The sequence below is a fragment of the Poecilia latipinna genome, unplaced genomic scaffold, assembly GCF_001443285.1.
Source record: "Poecilia latipinna isolate Pla-1442-1.1 unplaced genomic scaffold, P_latipinna-1.0 Scaffold2635, whole genome shotgun sequence".
Lineage (NCBI taxonomy): Eukaryota > Metazoa > Chordata > Actinopteri > Cyprinodontiformes > Poeciliidae > Poecilia > Poecilia latipinna.
The window spans coordinates 5411-29952 of NW_015115251.1; the positions used below are offsets into that span (position 1 = coordinate 5411).

The 24542-nt window shown below is 38.7% G+C and overlaps 1 long non-coding RNA gene across 1 annotated transcript; it reads right to left on the reverse strand.

The window, feature by feature from the left end:
• Positions 1-1192: 1192 nt before the first annotated feature.
• On the reverse strand, positions 1193-3299 carry LOC106938586 (uncharacterized). The gene is made up of 2 exons (XR_001422658.1): positions 2227-3299; positions 1193-2180 (listed from the first exon to the last, which is right to left on the reverse strand). It is a non-coding gene; the product is annotated as an uncharacterized LOC106938586 (long non-coding RNA).
• Between the last annotated feature and the right edge of the window lie 21243 nt (positions 3300-24542).

Sequence of the window (24542 nt, forward strand, 5' to 3'; positions counted from 1 at the left end):
TTCTTTTCCTTCGCTCACTTTTTCATGGATGGCCATCTTTGGACTGCAATGGAACATTTAGACTAAACAGAGATGCCGCTTAATTTGTGAATGTGGCTAGCTGATTGGAAATTTGAATTGCAGATCCACTTTGCTTACGAGCTGCATTGATCTGTGTCCACGAGTCGGAGTGAGACAAGAAGCAGGGCTGTTGTGTGTATGTCCGTGTGTTGGCACATGTCAGAAGGATATTGCACAGGATGTTGAAATTCAGTTATCTAAAATGAGTTCCCAGTTGACCGCTGTATTTACCTAATGAGCAGGAAGACTGAGGCTGTGCAGCTCATGTTAGTGGTACCTTATCTAGCATTCAGTTTGATTACTGTCAGGTCAATATCTGAAGCTGCTATAGGAATCTTTATCTCTTTGAAGAGGGGAGCAATCAGCAACACTCCCTATCAAGAAGCCAGTAAAGTAGCAAATTTCAAAGATAAATGTGTGTGTTTCTCTCCACAGGAACATATGGCCAACGGAGTCAAAGGAGCTGCTTGTGTGCCACCTGACTCTGCGCTCCTGGTCGGCTCCTGCAGTCTGGACAGAGAACTGCTGAAGAAACTGGGGATTTGCATTGCACTAGCAGCCGCCGTCTTGGCCTTTATTATTGAGAAGCTCTATTAAATGTGCTGAAAAGATCAAGAAAAGATCAGGAAAAACGACAAGTTTGAAGTCTGAGAAGATGTTTTATTTAAGCAGGTTTGGCACAGGTTTTGTGTTTTTGATTGGAAATGACTGCATCAAAGCTTTCTGTCTTTGTCCGCTCGTTGCATCCTGAACATTTTAATGCTTTGTAGCCGTTTTACAGATAAACCAAGAACAACTGAAAGTGCTGTCGCATTTTAATGAAAGCGAAGTGAAATTTCAGTCCTTTTACATTCATTTCAGAGTATTAATTTTTTTACAACCTAGACATAGTATATTTTTAGAACTGCAAGTTAAATCTCTTTTCAGGTTGTTTTTACAAATTTACCTGTAGCTCCAAATATTGATGTTTTTCTTCCCTTCAGTTAAAAAAAAGAACAATAAAAATAAACCTGCAATATATATCTTGTTTAAAATAAAAATGTGCACGGGTTGTTTGTAATAGTTTCCTGCCAGTTTGTTGCTGCCAGACACGTTCATAATAATTAGTTTTATTCTGTACACCCTGATCTTCTTTGCTCTCTTTGCAAAGTTTCATTTGCTCTCTGTCTGTAATTGTGTCTTGTTGCTGATGTTTACTTTTGAGATTTATTCTTCTACCTCAGTACAGTTCTGTTTGCCCTTATATTCCCTTTTTTTCCCACCATCATTATGATACTAGTTTATGATCCTGCTATAAAACCAAAATGATTAATATTCTGGATAATTGATGGTACAAGTAGATCATAATTCACTTGGGGAACAAAATGTTGATACCCAACACATCAGCAGAAATATCTCGACACATAAATGAAATCAAATCAAATTGTCTGTGATTTTGATATGTATTTGGTAAACACCAGTTGAAGCAGGTGAAAACCTGCATAATACTTTAAAAAATTACTTGCACACCTGGATTTTTTTTTTCCCCCGTCACATTTTGTCCTGGTGCAGTTACAAACCTAAGAATATTTCACCATTCATTCACAAGTCACATATTGCATTTTTGTTTCGGTCTCAATACAAACATACTTCACTCTTATTTGTAAAAATAATAAAAAAGAGAACCAAAGGTAATTGTCCTTCCACTTCCAACTACGCATTACACTGTTTTGGTCTGTCATAAAATACACATATAAAACCAACTTGATTCCATATTTGTCAAAATAAGAAAAAGTTCAAGAGGCCCAAATGCTCTTTAAAGGCACAGTTGCATGTATAGGTAATTGTTGTCTCTCAACCCCTCTCGACAACTGTAACATCCAAAATCCTCTAATAAAGGTCAAAATCTGTTTATTCTAAGTGAAACTGCTAAAGTATTGATTGATTTGCTGACTCGCTGAATTATTGATTGTCTAGTTGCTGTCATAGATCAAGTCTGCTTGTGGTGCTGCCTGCTGTCTGTTCTGAGATACAAATATCCCAACACAAGCTGTGGAATCCCATCAGTTAATAATGCATGCCCCAATTTCTGTTGTACTACACAGCATCTATTCTTTGTGTGCCGTTGTCTCCGTGCGTGTCTGTGCTTGGGTGTGTGTGGGTGTGTGTGTGTGTGCGTGCGCGCACGCACAAACTTCTGTCCTCTCCTTTTATCCGAGCAGGTGAGACGTTGATCACGTCTACTTGCGAGCGGATCTGGCTGCACATCCCTGCACAGTGTGATCCGGTGGTGTATTTAAGTTCGTCTGATGATTCATTTAGTCAAAAATGTGAGCGCATGTAGACATGACACACCAGTCACAGAGAGTCCCCCTCTTTGTGTTTGTCGTTTTCATGCACACTTTGCTTATCTCAGGTTAGTAAATCAGGCTTGCCATGCATTCAGGAAACAGACATATGCATGTTTTCAAGCTTTTTTTCCCCCACCATCTGATGCATGTTTTTCTCTCTTACACAAACACATTTACTCGCATCACAGTGAAGCTCTGGGTTATATGGGCAAATGATGCACAAAGTTTCACACTAACACGGGCGCCCAATCAAACGTTGCACAGGCAGACAGACACGCGGTTCTTGTTTTGTTTGAGCAAATGATTTGTGTAGCTGTGAAGCTCGTTACATCCATCCAGCAGCGCCTTACATTATTCCACAGCTCTCTATACAGCTCCTTTGATGCTTTGTAAGCACATTTCTTCTGCCTCTCTGTGTGTCAGTTATACTGCATTGTTCTCTAGTGAAATATGGATGCAGCAGCACCCCCTTATATTTGGGAGATCATCACTTACTTTGAAATATTGAGGCAGGAGCCGTCGAGGAGATCATTACTCAATTTGTATCATCCACTTGAGTTGCCGCTAATAAAAGCAGGAGTTGTGGATTCTCGTCTTGCTGGCAGCTGTTGTCAATTTGTCACCTGTGAAGTGGTGTGAAACTTTAGACGTGGGGGGAAAAATTTAAAGTAGGTGGATCATTAAGTGGGTTTCCTACATTGTTCCTGTTTGTTGTTTTTTTTTGCCCTTTATTTGAAATTAATTCAAATTTTAAAAGTGTGGTAAAGTTAGATTGGTTAGAATAGATAATTACACTAATAGGGGAAAAGAGGTTACATTTTAGTTTTTTGTTTGTTTTTTCAGGAGCTAAGATGTGATGCAAGACTCAAGCTAGAAGAGCTACAAATTTCTCAGCTGATTTTAAAGTTGGAAATACAGTAGTTTAAAAAAAAAAACTGAAATATTTTAGACCGTCTTAGCTATTGAAAGATTAAAATCATAGTTACATGGCCAGTAGAAATACACCTGCCTGTTTCCTTACATATGTCAAGTATTTTTAGGCAAGTGTTCTTTATCATCACAATATAATTACCAGTTAATGCACTTCAAGCAAAAGGATGCCACAATCCAAAATTGAATGGTCCAATGACGCATTTACAGTAACATGAAACTTTCTACCATTAATTTTTCACCACACAAGCCAAAAGAAAATAAAAACTGTCTAAAATCCCTAAACAATCCACCGTAATGACAATTTGTATGCTTACTTTGCAGAAGAGCTGAGTCATTTTTACTAAACCAGACAGACCCCTGACACTAGAGACTAGTGTATTTAGACTCTCTAGATATGCCAAGATTCATCTATTTTTCATTTTCATTTTACTGCATATAAAACATAATTATTCATCCATGTAATATTCCAGATTATCATTCAACATGTGCAAAGCTCTGAAGGATTGTTCAGCTTTTTATGGTTTTTAAAACTTCTGATTGCTGTCGTATAACTTTGATATGGCATGCGTAAGTGTCGGCTCCCTCTACAATACTTTTTCTACAGAAATTTTATTTACAGAGCGATATACATTAATAGACTCCATACATACCATGAAACGTTACATGAACTGAAAAAGATACTGACGTGGATCATTTTAAAAACAGTCAATTTTAATTCCCCACACTCGCATGGTTTTATGTTCAGAGGTGACATCATTTTATTCCTCTAGCGTTTTCAATGAAATCTGAAGGAGTTTCTTTCGAGCCGATCTTCTCTTTCAGCTTCTCGTTACCCTTTATACTGAGCCGATCCAAAGTTCAGGTCAGCACAATTAATTTTAGATTAAACTTCAATTTCACAGATGATGACTTGGCGTCACATGAATGTGCGTTCACATATTCATAAATACAAATTGACGCCTACAACGGGACCGAAGTTTGAGAAAATCTGGAGCATCTTGACACTAACTATATGCTCACGGAGATTCTCATTAGCTGCCGTCTAAAGCCGTGACCTTTTCGTCTTTGCCTTTACAAAGTAAATTCCTCCCAATCTGCAGCATCTGTCACTGTTTCTGCTCCTTGTGTGTTTACCTAAATATGAATTATTCATTTGACTAATAGAAATCTGAACATCAGAATAGAAAACGTGGCTGGCTTGTCTTATGTGGAAAAGAGAGAGGGGGGGGGGAAGGTGCACACAGTCTGTTCCTTTACAAACGTATTGAAGGTTTGCTGGAAACAACTGACACAATTACTGTCGTTTGTCAAGCTAGCTCCAATTTATCTCAGTCAGTTTCCCCTTCTGACATTTAGCATGCCTCAAAATGGTTTTATTAAAATTATAGTTTTTTTTTCTCTCTCTCTTTGTCTCGTTTACCAGAGGTGTCACCAGCGTTTACAGTATTCATAAGCCACTCAAAGTTGACAAAAAAAAAAAAAAACTTTTTTACTGGAAGTGCAATTAAATCTTTTTTTTTTCTTTTTTCTTAATGTTCATCGCATGTATTTCATTAATTGACCCAAGATGTAGTCGGTGACAGCCACGGGCTAAATCTGAAAATTTAGTATGGCGTGCGAGTGTGTGTGTAAGGGAGGAGGCCTGCTTTGCTTCAGGGCAGACACACACAAAGCGCAGTGGACTGGCACTACCTTACAACCGGGGCCCGTTTGAGACCATGTCTGTTAATAATGTGTGAGTGTCTGTGGGCATTTTCAGCAAGTCTGCCCTAATTTGCAGCTTCCACTGCGACCGTTCGGCTAAGAAGGAGAGAAACGAGGACGTGAGTCTGATGGTTCACCTCTTTCCGTTAACAGATCATTACTCTTGAAGTTGACGTCCAGCGATAGGGAAAACTTTGATTTAGCTTTTGTTATCACATTGCCCGTAAAGCATGCTGGCGTTCTACATACAGGTTCATCAAATCATTGAAAAACTTTTATTTTTGAGAATATTTCAAAGAGCGAAACCCATATATTGCAAGCCTTCATTTAACTAAAATTGCAACGAAAATATTGCATAAGATCAAAAATAAATGTGGTTGTTAAATCGTTGGTACCTTCCACAAAGAGAGGGGAACACAGCGAGATCATTGCTGAAGAAGCTGACGGATGACTCTGATGTAAGCATATTAATGGAAAGTTGAATGGAGGGAAAAAGTGACATTTAAAGGTGCACAACAGTGATAACAGCATTCCGTTTCTCGTGTTAAACCAGTCCTAAACTGGAAGCATCAGAACGTCTTACATGAACAAAGCGAAAGGAAAACCAAGATGCCACTCAGTGATCCTAAGTCATCTTTACAGATGAAATGAAATTTTACATTTTAGTTGGAAATCTAGTTCTCACTTTCTGGAGAAAGAGTAAAATGAAACAATTTGAGTTATTTAAGTTCCCTGATGATTCGGTTCACTCCATGTGATCAAGTCCAGATTCGGTGCAGGACATTTCCTTCTGCTGACAAACTCTGTGGTGATGCAGATTTATTTCTTCATCAGGACTTCCCACCTGCCCACACTGCAAAAAACCAAACGTGGGTTCAAATCATCAAAGATGATAGAAATGAATGCTAAACAAGTTTCACTTTAGAGGTGAATTACTAGGAAAAAAAAAAAATTTTTAAACAGGACTTTTGTGAAAGGAAACTTTCCTTTGGTTCTATCTAACACTCGATAAAGAGATTTGACTTGCTTGTCAACATGCTGCTAAGAGTTTTCCCAATAATCTATATGAAAAAGGCACATTTTCACTAGACCTTAGTAAGGCTCAGAAATAGTCCTTATGTCCCTTTTTAGGAAGACTGCTGCCGTCCAATTTCTTGCTCATAGACCCAAGTGCACATGCTGGATGCAAATGCAAATCCACGTTGGTGTGACCAATTAATTTCAGCAATTTTGGTGACCGGCATGCTTTATTGCTTTGTGTCTTTGTACCTCCCACCTCTCCTCTCTCTCTCTCTCTCTGTCGCACACTGCCTTTTCATTACATAGGCTGAGTTCTGTTGGCTGGGTGCTCTGCACCTCAGTGCTTTCTGGTACTGAGGGGAAACTGTCTTGGCAAGCATATCCAATCCTAATCATATACAAGTGTGTGTGTATGTGTGTGTGTCGGTCTTTATGTACGCGCACACAAGTCTTAATGCCAGCTTGGCCAAGCATTTAGTTTGGTGGCCCTTGTGCCTGCATTCAGTGATTGCTGTGTTATTTTTTATCTACACACACACACCCTATTGTCACTGCAAAGCAAACTGGGAATTCGCAGCCTGCAATGTGAGGAGGAGATTGGCTCTGCTGAGTGTTTTGGTGACTTGCCAGCTCTAGTTTGTCTTTGTGCATCAGTGTGTGCTTGTTGTTTTGTGCTTGATGGACTTGCATACGTCTTTGACTTTGAATGATTAGTTATTTGTAATACCAGTGGGACAGACGTCTAATGTAAATGATTTAGCCACGCAGCACCTTTAAATGAATAAACATCCAGTTTGATGGTGATTTAGTTTTTCACCACCTTGACATCATTCATGTGAGCGCTGCCAGCATGTGACTCATTGCTGCAGGAAGTTTTAAAACGGTGAAAATCGCCAGCAAACCAGCACACACTAAACCTGAAAACTACCAAACACACTTACACCAATGTTTAGCTGCTTAAGGTCTCAATCACATGACTTAACACAGAGGTTGTGAAACTATTGTTTTTCTAGCTTGTTGTCGCAGCCAGCTGTACTGCAGTGATGATGCTTATATGTTTCAGCTGTGCTATTGATTTTTTTTTATTATTTTCCATAACATTTCCGCAACAAAAAATATTTGAATGTTTTCTGATGGATAGAAACATGTATGCTATTTGTGTAAAGTTACTTTTTAAGTTGCCATGTCCTTCCACCAACATAAGGGAAGTTTGCAGACACGTCTGTTCCTGCATTACAGCTGTAGAGCTCTTAATAGCAGGTTGGTTGCCATGGTAAACTGCCCCTGTGCAATGTCAATAGATGGATGAAGCAATGAACATATACCTAATGAAAAAATGAAAATTACATTTGTGAAAGAAACAATATTACTGTTTTATTAGAACCTTTGCAGATTATTTCTGGTTTTTGATTATTGACAACAAAAAAAAACTTTTAGAACTGAGCTTATTTAAAACTGCTGCGGCGTCAAGATTTTCTACCATATCTACAGCTTTTATATCACCCAGTCAAGTGCAAAGAAGGAATGTTTGGTTCAACACTGTTCCCTACTTCAAATAAAATCTGTTTTGATCTGCAAGTAGCAGAAGAGGACAAAAGTCAGTTCTTTGCAAAGTGACAAATGGCCTAATGTGGGTTGTAAATTTCTGATTGCAAGGGTGTTATTAAACACCAAAGTAGCATATAATTTGCTGCTTTGCTGATTTTTGTTTCAAAATGAGAAAAAAAAAATTGTACCAAATACAATTTCAAGTTTTTATAGCTTGCATCACATCTCAGACTTTACTCAATACGTATCTGGTTATCTTGTTATATTTACTTGATAGTCACAAGTAGCTTTAAAGTGCCAGCTATTCACCGGAGGAAAGGTCTGCACTTGAAGACCTTTGCATGTGATTGTCTCACTGAATCAAATTAGAGCTTCCAGGTTTAGCGTGTGCTTGACTAATCAGCACGGAGCTGGTTGAGACCTTCCTGCTGGCACTCTCGAACATTGTGAACAGCTAATGAACAAAAACCTCTGCCAATGTGAAAGTACTTTTCCAACTCTGATTTAGATTGATCCAGAAACTTTTCAGTCAGTGGAGAAAAATGCAATAACACAAGCCATCCCCAGTTAGTCATGAATTTAATAGTTCAAATTTCAGTCGGTTCGTCCTATCCGGATGTGTTGCTTGGATTGGGTTGGAAGGCATTGCAACTTTATGATTTTTTTTTTTTTTTTTATGCTGGCTAGGATTTATTGTTTGTTTTGTGATTTATATATATATATATATATATATTTCTACATCCATCCATCCACAAATTGATGATAAAAACTGATTTTGGGACACCTCGGAGAGAAACCCAGGCATTTTCTTTGAGAGAACACTGCATGTTTTTTTTTTTTCCTCAATCTTCTCAAACGCATCCAAGGAACTTACTTTTCATTCCATCCATATTGGTAATTATTGAGTTAGAGATTTCTGGTTGTGGTTCTGTGTATAACGTTCTGACCTGCGCTGCTCGTCTCATGCTTGACTCACTATTTTCCTGCATGTCTTGTCTGTCCGTGATGCTCAGGAAGGCAGAGCTTACCTGCCTCAACTTTCCCCTGTGGAGATCCAATAAGAGCCCGCACCTGCCCATTGTTCACACACATAATGGGATATCCAAAGTATTATTAAGCCTCGATAGGAGGAAGTTGTTATTACATAGGCACCTCCCATTGAGAGAGAGTGTGCGCGTGTGTGTGTGTGTGTGTGGGAAAGGGTAGAGCAGTGACATCTTAGGAATGACTTAATTTCAGAATGAAATTATTACACATGCATCCCTTTCATGGATGTTTTTTGCCTTCTGCCTCTTTTGGTAGAATTTTATTATTATTATAGTTTCAATTATGGCTTTTGATAGCAGTTTTTTTTTTTTTTTCCTCCAAGGCAGGCAGTCACTCCAACACAATGCAAGACAACAATCGTACATACAGCACTGAGGAGTCTTTCACGGGGTGGCCTTGCAGTGAGAAGAGTTGGAGATAAGAAAATGAACAAAAGCGAAAAATAAACACAGCCTCTGAAATGCCCTCAAGATGTTTTCATCACATTTTTCATGTCAGAGTTTTCCCTTTCTGTGGCGTTTCTATCTGCTCTCCTCTTTGTTCATCGCCTCTTTACTCCTTTTATACCTCCTGCTCTTATTTTCTTTTTTTCTTTCTCCTCTCCTGGCCAGCCTCCCTTCTCTTGTTGACAGCTCCAGTTAATTTAATGTCAGCTCTGTCAGCTCGCCTCATCACCACGAGACAAACAGATCTGAGTGCCGGAGAGTGCGAGAGTGACAGAATAGAAGGGCGCAGGGAAGGAGGAGAAAGATAAAAAAGAAAAAAGCCAAACAAAATGAAAAATCGATAAATGCGTAAGAAAATAAAGTATGCTGGCTATCTCTGTCTCTCTCTCTCTTTCTCCATCTCTCGCTCTCTCTCTCTGCCAGCCTTCCCACAATCCTTTGCCTCTTACAAGAGAGGCAATTACAATTTCACAGGTTGAAATTAAAATTCCCTGTGGTACTTGTGTGTATGTGTGTGTGTGTGTGTGTGTGTGTGTGTGTGTGTGTGTGTATGTGTGTATTTCATGAGATACAGCAGGCTGTCAAAGTGATTTCAAGCTGTTTATAGCCTAAGCTCACAAAATGGATCCTTGTGGAGCAAAGAGAGGGAAAATCTAAATCTGCCCTCCAACCCCCATGTCCTCCCCCCTTTCTGTTTTTTTACTAAAAAAAAAAAAATCTAATTCCTTGAATATTAATTGCCTGGCTGAGTCTTGACGATCAGCTTATTTGTTTATGAGGCTGCAAAAGAAAAGCATAATCCCCGTCTCTCTGCCTTTCTTCTGCCTGCATTAATCTCTCTTTTTGCCCTCTTTTTTGCTCTTTCTCCCCACCGTCCTCTTTGATGGAACATATTCATTTGTATTTTATTTCCAAGGTAGTAATAATGATATTAATAATGATTCATTTTCCTTAGTTTGTGTGGCTGTGTCAACTGATATCAAAGCTCTAATATCTGATTTCTCATGCTGCATTATTCACATCCCTGAAGATTTATAGCCCACGTCAGGTTTCGCTTTCAAGCGCCAGAGTTTAGCTCGATCTGCTCCCATTATAACGTTATATATCTGAGCCTTTCAGTCAGTTTATCCTTTCTTCCTTAAGTTTCTGTCTGGTGCTACATGATCTCTCTAAATGTTCCTGTTGCTCATCAGTTTTATTGGGAATCAACTGCATATTTACCCAGAGAAACTTAAACGAGTCTCCTGTGTTTTGTTATGACATGAAATTTACAGCCACACAGTGTCACAGTGAAATCCCAGCATTCACTTAGCTGATCTGTAAAACTTAAAAACTAACCTTCTCAGTCAGCAACTTCAACTTTGGCTTCTGGAAGAGCACTAAGATAAAACGTAAAAAGAGCGATGAGTATTATATCGACGTTTTGTTAAAACGTGCGCAAGTTCTTGCACTTTGGTGTCAATAACAAAATGTTTAGTTTTCTGCTTTGAATGGTTTTCATCAGATTCACAGGAATTTAATATCTATGTAAAAGCTAAAGTGTAGTTATCTATAAAAGCTATTTAATCCTGTTGAGTCCCCAAGGCTTAGCGGTCCATTCTTATTTCAATGTTATGTCCTTCCCAGTAGGTAGGAAGGGGGATGTAGAGATACCACTGAAATTTTCAACTTCACTCATTGATTCAGTTCTTTATTGTTTTTCTAATAGATTCTCATTGAGTTAGGAAATAAAGTCCTTAAACTCTTTAATTTAAATTATTTTTTTTTTAGCTTTATATGACATTATATCATTATTCAATCATAAAACGCTGCAAAAACAGTTCTTTTGATTCCTTCATGCATGTTTGAGGAATCCTTGAATCTCCCATGACAGTCAGTCATTCGGGCTTGGATAAATGCTGAGCTTTGTCATACCATCTACTTCTCAGTTCAATGCTCCTAAGGTCGATTGTTAATGGCATAATTAAAGGCATTGTTGTAATGGCCGAATTTCAAGATGTCAAATTGAGAAGTAAAAATTTTTTTTTACGTTATGTCTGAAATGTACAACATTTTCACAACTGACTGCAACATAGTTACTTTAATATGCGTTAAAATGGCACTGTGTGATGTCTGGAATAGTCTTTTGTTTCACTGATATTTTTTTTCTTTTATGGTTTTGTGTTATGTAAGAACATATGTACAAATAACTCAAAAAACATGGCTGGCAACTGTATATTTATTATCAAGGATGTCATATTGTCTCCCTGGCCCGTTTTGCAGTAGCATTATTGAAGTCAATAATGCTACACATATAAGTTTTAGTATGCGAGTTGGCATTATGCCGTGGATGATTGTCCTATGTCTAATTGAAGAGAAAACATAGATTCCAGCAGGGCAGTTTGGTGAATCAAAGGTGTTAAGATAAGCTGAACATGTTTGAAGTCCAGTTACAGCGCAAGCAGGTTTTCTTTCCCTCCCCCTGCATGGACAGATGGAAATCCCTCAGCAGCTGGATGCAGAGTGATTACAGACTGCTGTGCAGCAAGTGGAAATTACTGCCGCTGCTCTCCTCTCACACTCTACCCCTCCCCTCACGTAAGACCTGGGACTTTAGCAAGGTTGACGAGGTCACACCTCAAGCAAAACCCCTGCTCATTCACTTCCATCTGCATTTTTTTTTTTTTTTTTTTGTCAGCTGTCCCCACTTTGAGGAGTTTAAGGGCTCTCCACCAAGCCGTAGGGTTCTTTTGGCAGAGTGGCTGCAACACAGGTGGCGAGACAAAAGTCCTTTCACAGGACATTCTCTTTCCCCCATTTGCTGTGTTCAGGCGCTGATTATTTTTGAAAGCCACTTTTTATGGAATCCAGGGGAAATAAAACTTTTGCATTAAAGAAAATGGGTCGTGGAAATTCAGATCAATCTCGACTCTGCTCCCTGCAGAGTGACAAAGAATTGGTGCCTGATCTTACATCTTTTGAAAGGCCAGCGTGTTATAAATCATAGCCCTTTTAAAAAAAAAAACAAAAAAAAAAAACACTTAAGGCAGAGTTCAGTCTCCTTTTTCATGTTATGCTGCACAATGGAAAAATAGACTGCTGTATAACCACAGGATTATTCCAGTTATCAAACTTTATTTAACTTCTTTTTAGGGTGAGCTTCAAGTTTTTCATGTCCAAAAAATATTGCTCTGAAAATTTCCGCTCTGGTCACAAACTCTTTCAACTCACCACATCCGTGCACAGCATTGGAGTCTCGTACAATCCACAATGTCTATCACTAATTATTCTAATCATGCAAATTCTCTGCAGCCGAGGTAAACGTGCTTCTTTCATTGAAATGAAAATAAAAAGACCTTTTTTGTTTTGCTAAAACATTCTTTTAGACAAAATATTGTTGACCTTTCCTATTTATTCAAAGTTCTTGGACTTCTCCTAGACATTCAATATGTGAAAGTCTATAGTCCTCCAACCTTCTCAAACACACCCCAGCCAAATGACTCCTCATCATCATCGTATCACTCGGCTCTGTAAAAGTCTGGTGAAGAGCCTTTTTTTTTTTCTTGAGGTGTTCTGAAGAAGTATCTAAAGGTTGCAGGATCCAGGACTAAAACTGGGAACCCCTGAAGTGAAAGAAGGATCAGAGATCTTCTACAGAGAACTCTGACACACCAGTAATTTACCTTGTTTGATACCCAAATCCAAAAACATGCGCTGTGCTTTCACCTTCTTCTAAAGAACACTAATCAGTCTCCACTGATCCTCTTGTTTGACAACCTCCTCCTCCTTCCCACCCAATTTTGTAACTTCATTCTTCTCCTGGGTTTTATTGGTATGAAAGATGAGAACTTGAATTCTTTTAGCCCCTCTCACCTTACACCCTACAGCTTTTTTTGCTCCCCCCCCCCTCTTTCTTTATCTGTGTTCCTACCCAGTCAGATTTAATCCTGTTAGTCATGGTGGATACATGGAGACCGACTCACTCTGCGCGACTCTCTTCCACGGAGACATTCCCCACTGCGACCCTATACAGATCCAGTTACACACACACAGCGCACGCTCACTTCTGCAGCTAAATCTGCATTCATGTGGAAGCACATCTACATTTGCCGTTTAGGATGCAAACGACATATTTTTAATACATTTAAAATGTGGATGTTATCTGGCATACACAAAATACTGATAACCTCTTGTGTAACGGTTTAGCTCATTTTAAGCTTCTTTTTCAACCCGCATATCTTTAGCTTTTCATTATTGTAGCATGAAGCAAAACAAGTGAGCAGGAAGAATAGCACTTTTATTAAACTGCTCCACAATAAGTTACTTTATTTGTCAGTGTTTTTCTGTGATTTCTCAAGTTTTGCGATATTCCTCCAGCATCTGAATTCAGGCTTTACGTCCTAGAAGATTGACGTTAAAGACACAAAACGTGGATTTAAATACAATCATAACAAACTTCACCCTAGTAGATTTTTGTTGCGAATCTAAGTTCTAAGAGAAATATAGCTGCTTTGAAAGTTACAAACATAACGTACAATAAATAAAAATATATAATAGTAATTAGTTGTTTAACTTTAAACTTCAATCATCTGCCAGAGGGTTTGGAGCAACATTTTTAATCTGCAGCTTGCTTTGAAGGATCTCATTGAATATTAGCTTATTTCAGCACGCTCGCCGAGTCCCTCCTGAGACCGTCTCATGACCCGCAGATTAAGACCCACAGTTTTTAAGCCCAAGATATCCTTCATTTGCAGGCGTGCTTTGCTTTGATCTACCGCATCGCTGCATCTAGAGCCTTTCAGAAGACATCGAGGGTGGAAAGAGAGTTTACAGATTTTTAAGCTTAGTGTCATTTTGAACAGCATTTCATACTGCTCCTGTGAAAGTTTGTACACATTCATTTGGAACAAGAAGTCAAGTAAATGCAACATGCCTGCCAAGGGGGATTTTAAATCTGGCAATTCAATGCAAATGTCAGACATGCAGTTGAATTGTTTTTTTTGTTTTTTTTTCCCCCACAGTTGTCTGTGTTTACTGCTTCAGCTGGGCATTAGTGTTGAGCTGGCAGGTTCGTCAACAGAGCATGCTCATGGCATGTTGTCATGTGAAGTTTAAAATATGTGGATCCAGAGGGCGAGTCTGTGCACAACCGTTCTTGTACACTCAAGTTAAGGAGTAGCAGCAGCATAAATTGAAATTGTTAGTCTGTGGGAACCACAAAAATGGTGATGTTTAGTAATTTTATCTTTAAACGACTTTGATTGGTCATATCAAACAGCCCTGTAGCCAATGAACCCATCAAGGGCCGATTTCAAACTGTGCATTTTGCGCGAGTGATTTGATTGACAGCAGACTGCATTCATTTATCGGCTCAAACAACAACAACAGCATCTCAACCATCGCAGTGGACCGACGGACGTGACATCTGCTTTTAGAGAGCTGCTCGAAGCGGAGGAGTGTACTCTTTGAGTAGAGGCAGGAACACATTCGTCAACTTTTTGAGTGGAAGGACGGTGATTTCACTGCTGGATCTGCCGTTGCACACAATCGGTCAATCAATCAAGTTTATTTGACCGCTAGGGTTTCTTTAACCAGGCTTCTCATATTTGTGGAATGAATTTCTTCTCCTACTTGCCTCTTTTGTTGTGCGTCTTTCCTGCAGTGCTTCTGTTTATTTGCCTATGCACTCATGTATCCTGTTCTTAGGTTTGCAACAGGGAACGATTTCAAGTCTCATGAACCGTGTGTGCATACGTTCTGATTAAAGTCTTCTCGGTGGGCCCCCCTCCGATTTTAATTAAACAGCAGATGCACTACCCTCGTACCGTCTGCCGCCCTTATGTATATGTGTGTGTGTGTGTGTGTGTGTGTGTGTGTGGGCGTGTGTGTGTGTTTAATCCAACTTCGCCTCACCATGTGCAAGTTTTAAACCATATTGTACCCGCGACTGTTAGTGTCCTCCGTATGGCAGATAAAATATGCAGACAGGATGAGTCCTCAGGAGGGCCTAAGGCAGCACTTTTTACAGAATTGCCTAATCTAACAGGTTATAAAGTGTAAATTGTTTGAAGCACAGCAGAAAACGGGCAGAATCACCGACATCCTCACATGAATGTCCCTCACAAAATGGATTAGGATGCAGAAACGCTTGGCACTGACCTAGAACAGAGTTGTTTATCACTGTAGCAGCTTAATACAGGACACACTGACTCACTCTGAGCCCTGATTTCATTTCTGTAGGATCCAGCCACACTAGGAATATATTTGGGGTTTTGTGTATGTGTGTGTGTGTATGTGTGTGTGCGTTGAACGAGAAGCAGAAAGAAGCTCTGCCATGTAGACTCTAAGACAGTTAATTCTCAGCAGTTGCCTCCTGTTGCATCATCTCTCACAGTTCATAGAGGATTCAGATAAATACCAACTAACACCTCAGTGGAAGGATTTGGCAAACACGAACAGATACACAAACAGATGCTTATTGATAGTCAAAAAAGCTAAATATTAAAGTTTTTTGGTAAAAAAAATAATTCAAAATGTACCTATTTGTCACAATCAACTGTACATATATTTAAAATAATAATAATAATTAAATATATATATATATATATATATATATATATATTTATTCTGTAGAAGGTACAAAGGAACACTTCAAAGTAGGCCTTTCAAATATACAGTGCCTTGTAAGCCTTCACATTTTCAATTTTTTGTGACAACCACAATTTTTTATGTATTTAACTTGGATTGTAAGTAGCAACTCCTAACTGTGAGGCAGAGGAGAGTCTCATCGCTGCTGAAGAAAAGTATTCCCACAGCATAATGCTGACACCACCATGTTTTACTGTGGGGATAGTTTGTTCAGGGTGATGTATTGTACCTTGTTAGTTGTCCTGCCACATGTAGGATATTGTAGTTTGGCCCAAATGCTAACTTTTGATAAATCACAACACATTCTTCCGCAAGTTTGTTGTGTACCCTCCGTGGCTTTTGGCAAACTGCAAACTGACTTTCATTTAAAATAGCTTTGTTGGTCTCACTCTTGTATAAAAACCAGATCTATGTTGGACGATATGTCGTGAACAGATTCTCCAACCTGAGCCGCAGATCTTTGCAGCTCCTATTCGGGTTTCTCACTGCCTCTCCAATTAAAGACTCTTCATGCCTGACCTTTCAGTTTAGGAACACAGTCAGGTTGTGGTAGGTGTGTGCCACACTCCACTCAACAGTGCTCTCTGATCTCTAAGAAGTTTGTGATAATTGTTTGTTTGACTTTTTATTTCAACGTAAAACTACAAAGGATGAAACGAGTTCACAGTGCACAAAAGCTAAAACATTTTCCTTCAACTTCCTGACTTGTCTGAGAGAAAACAAACCTATAATCAAAGAATAGAACCCATGTTGGCATTACTCCTTCACTGTGGAGGTTTTAATGAATGTTTCGAGATAACTGCGGCTCCATTGGCACATCCGTGTTTATGTAGATTGGTGGAGGGACTAAAGAGACAGGACATGTTGTTTCTGTGTATGAAGCCATATTACAAATTTGTTGCACTATGCCTACAGCCCAACGTACAAACACTGTAATGCACTGTACTTCAGGCACACGCCCCATGTTGCTTAACAGAAATTTGGCAAGTCATTCAACGCTGAAGCTTTAGTGTGTTTATGTGTTGCCAGGTCATTACAGCATCTCTGATCCTCTCAACCAACCAAATCACTGGGATCAACATTGCGCTACATGTGTGCATGTATATAAAAAGTATTTGCTAGAGGCTGTGATGTTGCTCTCTCTCTCTCTCTCTCTCTCTGTGTCTCTCTCTCTCTCTCTCTCTGTGTGTCTCTCTCTCTCTCTGTCTCTCTCTCTTACACACACACACTGAAACATGCCCCCAACTCATCCACTCTGCTTCCCTCTGCTCTTCCTCCTATGGATCGTTTGATGTCTCCTCTGCTGCGGATCAATGGACCAGCTTTCTTCCCCACAGCATTGTACACACAGAAGCAGAGCCAGTAGCTGGTCTGCTGGGACACACACACACACACACACACACACACACACACACATAATGCTAACTGCAAACTCCACAGTGAGATATTGACAAGGCAGGATTCAGCTAAAGGAAGCCTGACCTCCTGAAAACCAATATGGCAGCTTGACCTGGGGGAGGGGGGCGACGGCACTGGCTGAATCCATTTGAATTTTGGATTTATTGACGTTCTGACTTCAGTAGCTCACTGCGGCTATGATATTATCAGAGCAGTCTATATTTGTATCCGGTATGTGTATAAAATAATGGCTAGTTTCTCCTAAGATTTAACACCTTCAAAATGATAAACCCTAAACAAACATTTAACTACTGCATTCCTTCTCCAGACATCTAACATTAGTAAACTTACATTTCTACTGATATTTAGTTACATAAAATTTTCTCTTCTGTGTGACTTTAGCACATTTCTGTTGATTAACAATTTAAAACTTTGCTTGTTATTTACTAAGGCTACCAAAGTTAATTTGTTAGTTGCACATTAACACCAATTCCTTTAAAATGTGTTCATTTTGTGTTCATTTTTCAAAACTGTTGACTAATGCAGAGACTTCCATACTCTTCGGACCTCATCTGTGCTGTAGTTAAAACATTATTTCATTCTCTGTTTCAGCTGTTTGTCTGTGGGGATGATCTCCCCGTCCTTAAAGAAGTCGTTTCTGAAAACAACTCCACTCTCTCTCCTCTTCCTGTCCTCTTCTCCTCCTACTCAGCGCTATTTGTGCACTGTTTCAAACAGAGCAGCTTTAAGTGCTACTCAGTAGTAGCTGAGAGGGAGAAAAAATATTTTTATATATTTTATATTTAATTCTAAAAGATTCATTTATTCTAAGGCTTTCTCCATATTTATGGTGCCAATAAATAAATGGCGCCAACATTGTGTACACGTTAGAAATTGAATCACGGTGCTTGTTCTCGGCAAACCTCGACTAGATTACTGTTTTGTAAGTTGTGCTGAGGGCAAAAGTAGAAAACCAATGCAGCTGAACAAAAATCTCAAGACACTGCTGTTTATTAAAAGTGACAGCCTGTTCAACATTTCAAATGCTCTTAATTTCTCACGCCAGAAAGAAATGACAAAAATACTCAGCCTAACAAGACCTTTTGCAAAAAGTTCTCTACATTCACATCAAAACACTTGATTTAGTTACTTTGTATGAAGCAGCTCATCAGCTTATGACTCCATTCAATGATAGTTGGTGTTAAGAGATTAAAAGTTAACAATATCTGGTTAAAAATTTTGATTTGTGACCACATGATGATGCAGAATAAACCTAAAATGGATACAGAAGTTGAAACCATGTGGTTTGATATAAAAACATCCATTCTAAAATAAAAAATAAAAAAAATCTAATCCAAACAGTGCCAAATACAGCAGGATAAACAGAATATGAATAATGATTTCTCAACGTAAAGACAACAAGCTTGAGTTTTATGTGCCAACCTTCACAGGAGCAGTCTGTGAACCAATTAGGACAACAAAGCCCATGTACTATAAAACTCTGGCACGGCCACGCGGAGGGAAGACGACGCAGAGCTGCATTACACTACATAACGTGGCAGTCGTTATGCTTTTAAGAATATCTCTCATTAATCCCACGGCGTTACACAAACTAGTGCACAAATAGTAGAGCTAAATCATGTCGATTTAATTGTTTAAATGAGTGAATAAAATAAAAACTGCAAAAACAGATGCTTAGTGTGTACTTTAGCTATAAAACACACAAAAAAGGGGGGAAACAGTAAAAAAAGTCACATTTCTTTTGCACTTTTCCAAAGTTGCATAACAATTACAACTTTTACAGAATCCACCGCTTTGAGGGTCATTCGTGCACCTCTGGCCGACAAAGTCACACCTTGGATCTGAAAGCCTCTGCTGTACTCTTACTACAATATGCGTCAAGGTAGAACCAACTCTGGGAAGTAATAGGAGAAACACAACCAACAACGGTAGGCGTATTTTTGAAAATACACAAACATGCATTACATACAATCTGCGTGATTTTTGCTCGTAGCTTCATATTCTTTGTGGAAAAAAGAGACATGGATCCGTTAAAGTCTTATTAGTCTAATCTAAGCACATAAACAGTTGTTTCTGTGCCTTAATTTTGAATTATTGAGGAAAAAGTCTTTTAACACATCCTTTTTTTTTCACAATGTCTAATGATGTAATACAACTCAGCGAATGAGTCCCAGCAGATGTTTGATACCGAGGATTGTTTTCTAAGTATATGTTTGATAAGGCTGAAATGCGTATTTTGCTGTAATCTACGTTCAGAGCCGCACTAATGTGCAGTTTGAATCAGAAGAAAATCAATGCAATGGAAGCACAGGATAAGACTCTCCGTAATTAAAGATCTGATTGTTTATTTGACAACTCCTCGTTCAACATTCCATTAAAAAAAAAAAAAAAACTCAGATTTTGCATAATCTACTTGTTGTTTCAAAGAAAATAATGTCTTTGTTCTCTTTTTTTATATACTTTTTTCGGTGTGTCTGAGTAAATAAAGTTAAAGTTTAGTTAAGTAAAAGACTAAAAAAATATTGATAATTACAGTAGGATTACCGCACACTGTAAAATCCAACTTTTGATTTTAATAGTTTCATCTAGTTGAGATGTTAAGAAATAATTGCTTGCAAAAAAAAAAAAAAAGAAAAGAAAATCACAAGCATTATAGCTTTTAATCTAATTTCTTTTCACATTTCGTAGGGCGTGCAGAAAGAGATCTTTCACAATTCCTCCCGACACAATTGCTCAAGATATTTTGAATTCCAGGCCCCGTCCTATTTTCCCCTCCTGACGTGTTTGTGGTCAAAGCAAGAGTTTGGCAACCTCCACATGTTTATGTTTGTTATAGTAGGACACAGTACTTTCGTACGATCCCTCCCACACAGTTGGCTTGCAAGCAGATACTCTGATATTTTTAACTGAGACTTGATGACCTCAAAATTTCACTCTTCGCTCCGTCTACTTTTCTCTATCTTTTCCTCTCTTTGTATGACGGCAGGATATCTGTGTGCTGGCATGTAGACTAGTGGCTACAAAATTGGGTGTATGTGTGACATGGGTAACTAATTAAAAGTTCTTACAAAGTATGATCAAAAAGTAAAGTGCAAATAAAAAAAATTAAAAAAAGCCCTCCGCTATCATTTATATTGCAAGAGTAGGAATGTAGTAAAATTGCAGGTTGGACTTTTCTAAATTTCTGTTTGGTGTTATGCTACTGCAATAAAATTATATATTTTTTGGTTTGTTTTGCAGGGATCTTTTCCAAGGGCACCAATAATTGTGTTTGACAGTACCTGCATACCATTTTGTCTCTTCTATTTCCTGCCCTGACATTTTTAACTTTAAATATGTATGAGATAAAATACTGAATATCACCTGGTTCATTTACACCACCTCAACCCGAGCCATAAAATCTCTCTGCTGACGGTTAAATCCTTGATGTGATCCTAAATGTCAGGAGTTGACATTATTCAGCTGAAAGCAATCAATAGCTGGTGTTTGTCTAAATGCATAACTTTGAATGATAAGGACACACGCCCTCTGTAAGCTGCAGCTCAATACGCTGGAGGTAGCAGTGATTATAAAAATGGCAGCTTCCTGTTTTTGTAGCTTTTTCCAACACATTCACCCCGTTTCTCCTACACTTATCTGTAAAGCTGAATGTTTTTTCTTCACAGTATACCCAAGATAAAACAGAAAAACTAATTTCATGAACCAGTGCATCTTTTAGTTGAAGCACCTCCTGCCATTCTTCTGTCAACTGTGCTATTTTTAATAAAGGAATCTTTGTTTTGTGACTTCGCTTGAATACTGAAATTCACAAAAAAAGAACTGGAAAAATGCTTTATTACAGAATAAAATGCCAGAGAGACCAGAAATGCGTTTAATCCTTCGAAAACAAAACGGCGCATTTAAGAGCCGAACAAAACCCTCTAAAATGGCCAAGCATAAGCGAATGCAGTCAGTTAACTGACTATCATGCCCTTAAAAGACATTTTCTTTGATTAAAGTCAGTAAATGAGGGGAAAGGCACTTCAAAGTGTTTTGCATCTCTTACTTGAAAGTCCTGCATATGAAAGACATTGTGTCCTGCTAATGCCAAGAACACTCATGCATTTACATGGATGTAGGTGATCACATCTGATCTCTTGCCTCAGAAACCTCAAAGCAGTTGTTTTGCAAAAAAGATATTCATGAAAAGCCGTGGAAAAACAGGGCCGCACTCGATCAGAGTAATAATGACCCTGCAGGCAGAGCAGAGCAATTAAAAGAGAGTCCAGGGGAGAGACGAGAACTATTAACAGCCACAGAGGACCTTTTCTTTCCTGGTTTAACTCTTCGTGTCTCAACTGAGGCTAGCAAAAGCTGTAAACTGATGAAAACATTGCTGGAAATTGTGAAAAAAGCACTAATTACAGACCAGGGGGTGGAGGAGGGATGGATGGTAGGAGAACAGGAGGGTGGGGGACATAAAGATCCCATGTGCTTCCAAGACATTTCCTGTCCAATTTAATATGTTGCATCAGTTATTTTTTATCTCTTTCTTGCATGTTATTGTGTATTCCTCTGGGTTTACTTGTTGACCCGAGTCCAACAAGCTATGCAAGCTATGATGAACTGGAAAACCTGGCAGGAACATTACAGTGTAGGATGTTCATTCATATGTCTTTACCACTAATACAATGGTCATGCATCATGTTTCTGTTCTTTTTGGCACAGGGTAATTATTTTATTTTATTTTTTTTTCAAAAAGTACTATGTAGAGGAGGACAATGGCAAGACGATTAGTACTGTCATTTTCCAGCAGGAGGTTTTCCTGTCTTTAGTCATGTCTTTCTGCATGGCGTCAGTTTTTTTATTCCAGTCTACTACAAAAAAACAACAAAAAAAACTGCATGATACTTTATCTGCTTATGCCAAACTGTTTGGCGGTACTGTGGCTCTCTGTCTTTAGACCGGTAATAGAACAATGGCCGGTCCAGGAAAGCCATGCTTCTTCCTTTCCTCCTCAGCAAACATCAAAATGTACATGTCCAGATCGTATTGCTGAGTACTTTCTGCTTTTCTCTGGTTGTCCAAAGTGAACCCTATCTGCTACTCTTGGTTTTATAAGAGTTAAATGTTTTTTAATAGTTTACCTCTATAAGGATTGTAAAAATAGTTAATTGCCAGAGATAAGTAAAGGCTAACAGTATTCAAACTGTTGAGAATAAATAATTCTGTGTTTTCATCCATCTCTTTTATCTAGTTGCACGCTCGTATAGAAGCACATGCAGACGTAGAGCACGCGCACAAAGCTAATTCTAACGGAAATGACATGTTAGCTTGGATAGAGGCCAACAAAGAAAACTACAAACTATTATCAGATGCCATTTTGCTCGTTTAGCTCATAAGGATAGCATGAACAAATAGACCAGTGCTGTATTTTAGTCTTAATAAATGAAATTCTTAAATTCATCTCACTCTCCTTCAACCTCATACATCAAGAACCTAGATGGACAAACGATAATTATCCTACAAAACCTTCCCTTTGTTAGATTCACATGTAAAGCTTCAATGTGTCATTCTGCCTTTTCCCAACCACAGCCTTGATTTGTAACCTTTTGATGAAGCTCCTTTTTTACAATACAAAAAAGTTAGTTTATCCATATCTCTAGATTTCTGTAAAGAAATCATAAAACTATACTTGTCTTAGATTATAGATTACAGCAGTTCTCTAAACCTGGCCAACACTGTTGACCCGTAGAAACAGACAGGAGGTCTCTGAATAACTGGATCTTATCAAAGTACTTTACACCATAAATTATTATTTAAATGTTGTGTTTTATTATATTTTTAAGCATATTTTACTGAAGAATCAAGCTATTATATTATCTTTTGCTAAAGCTTATTTTTAACTGAATCTTATTGGGATGATTTAAAAAAAAAGTTATCTAGAAATACATGCATGAAACAGAGCTTTGCATTTATTCATGAGATCCAACTTAAACGGAACCAAATACATTCTGATGAAGAATAACGGTCAACCAAGAACCTTTTGCAGCATTTGTACCGAAACCTGTGTCCAGGTTCTTACACAGGAGCAGAGGAGAATCCACAGGTCAGCACAGTTAGTTCAGAAAGCTACAGAGAATCATTCTAAATTGCCTTTGTGCGAAAGGTTACTGCTACAGGGTCAAGCATCCGCGTTATTTAAAATGTCAGTGATACGATAAGGGCACGTTCCTGGAGTATGCGTTTGTGCACGCTGGCTCATGAGCAAGCATGGCAGTGGTTGAGAAGAGCTATCATAGCCTGGCCTTAAAGTCACATTTAATTGGCGAATTCCCCTAAGTAAATAAAAAAGGTGACATTTTCTCTTTGGTACCTGGACTAGAATCCTAAAACCGATGGGCTGAGGTCCCTGAAATGTCAAGGAGGAATAATTTCCATCGCATACTCTGCCAGCTTTTTGTACCTTGCCTCCGCTCTGCTTTGGGACACCCAGAAAGGTCATCCGTGCGTTTGACTTATTTTGTGTCAACATTTGGTTGAGAATCAATCACAGCTTTCCGTGATCAAAGATAAGTAGGCCACTGTTAGATTTTGCCCTCTGCGTGGTACAGACTACTTCTCTTTTTGATGTATTGAAGCATTAAGGCTTAGATGTCGAATTTCTACCTACTTTTGCATCATCCACGGTTAGATGGTTCTCCCGCTTACACTCCACAGAAGTACACGTTCACACATTCACACACACAGAGCCTGAAAGCCCCCTTGGCACAGTAAACAACTTTAAGCACCCAGGAAAACAAACAGATAAAAGCACGCCTTTGACATGAAAACATGACAATTTCCCTCTAAGAACCTCTCAGAAAAATAAAATCCTAGGAGAGAGAAAAGGGCTTTACTGACAAGAACAGACACCATTGAATAAATCCATGTTATTTATCATCTGGCATAGCTCTTTGGCCGGCTTTAGGCCAGTACGCCCAGAATTACCTGCTGCAACATCAAAACACTCCCTTATAATCATCCAGCTATTCTAGACTGCAAAGCATCTTAACAGAAGCAGCATTTCTGCTCTGTGAAATGATTTCTAAAGCAAAGACCGCAAACATTTAGCACTTTCCCTCCCCCTGCCATCTTTTTGTCTTTGGTTCTCCATCTGTATGCGTTTAATGGCATCTCAGATAATGCTAATCAAATCCTGTACGATCAGGTTTGATGCTTTCATTGACAAGGATTTGTAAGCAGTGGTTTCTCACCAGGAAAGACTTAAAATTCAGAATGGAGTTGGAACACCTCTCCTCCTAAAACCCTTCCTTGTTTTAGGATTTGTGACTTATGCTTTAGTAGGCTGATGCATAAAGTGAAGGCTTGTTCAACCTTTGATGTCAGTGTTGTGGAGGTTGATAAATCTACGTGGGTTGCAGTATAC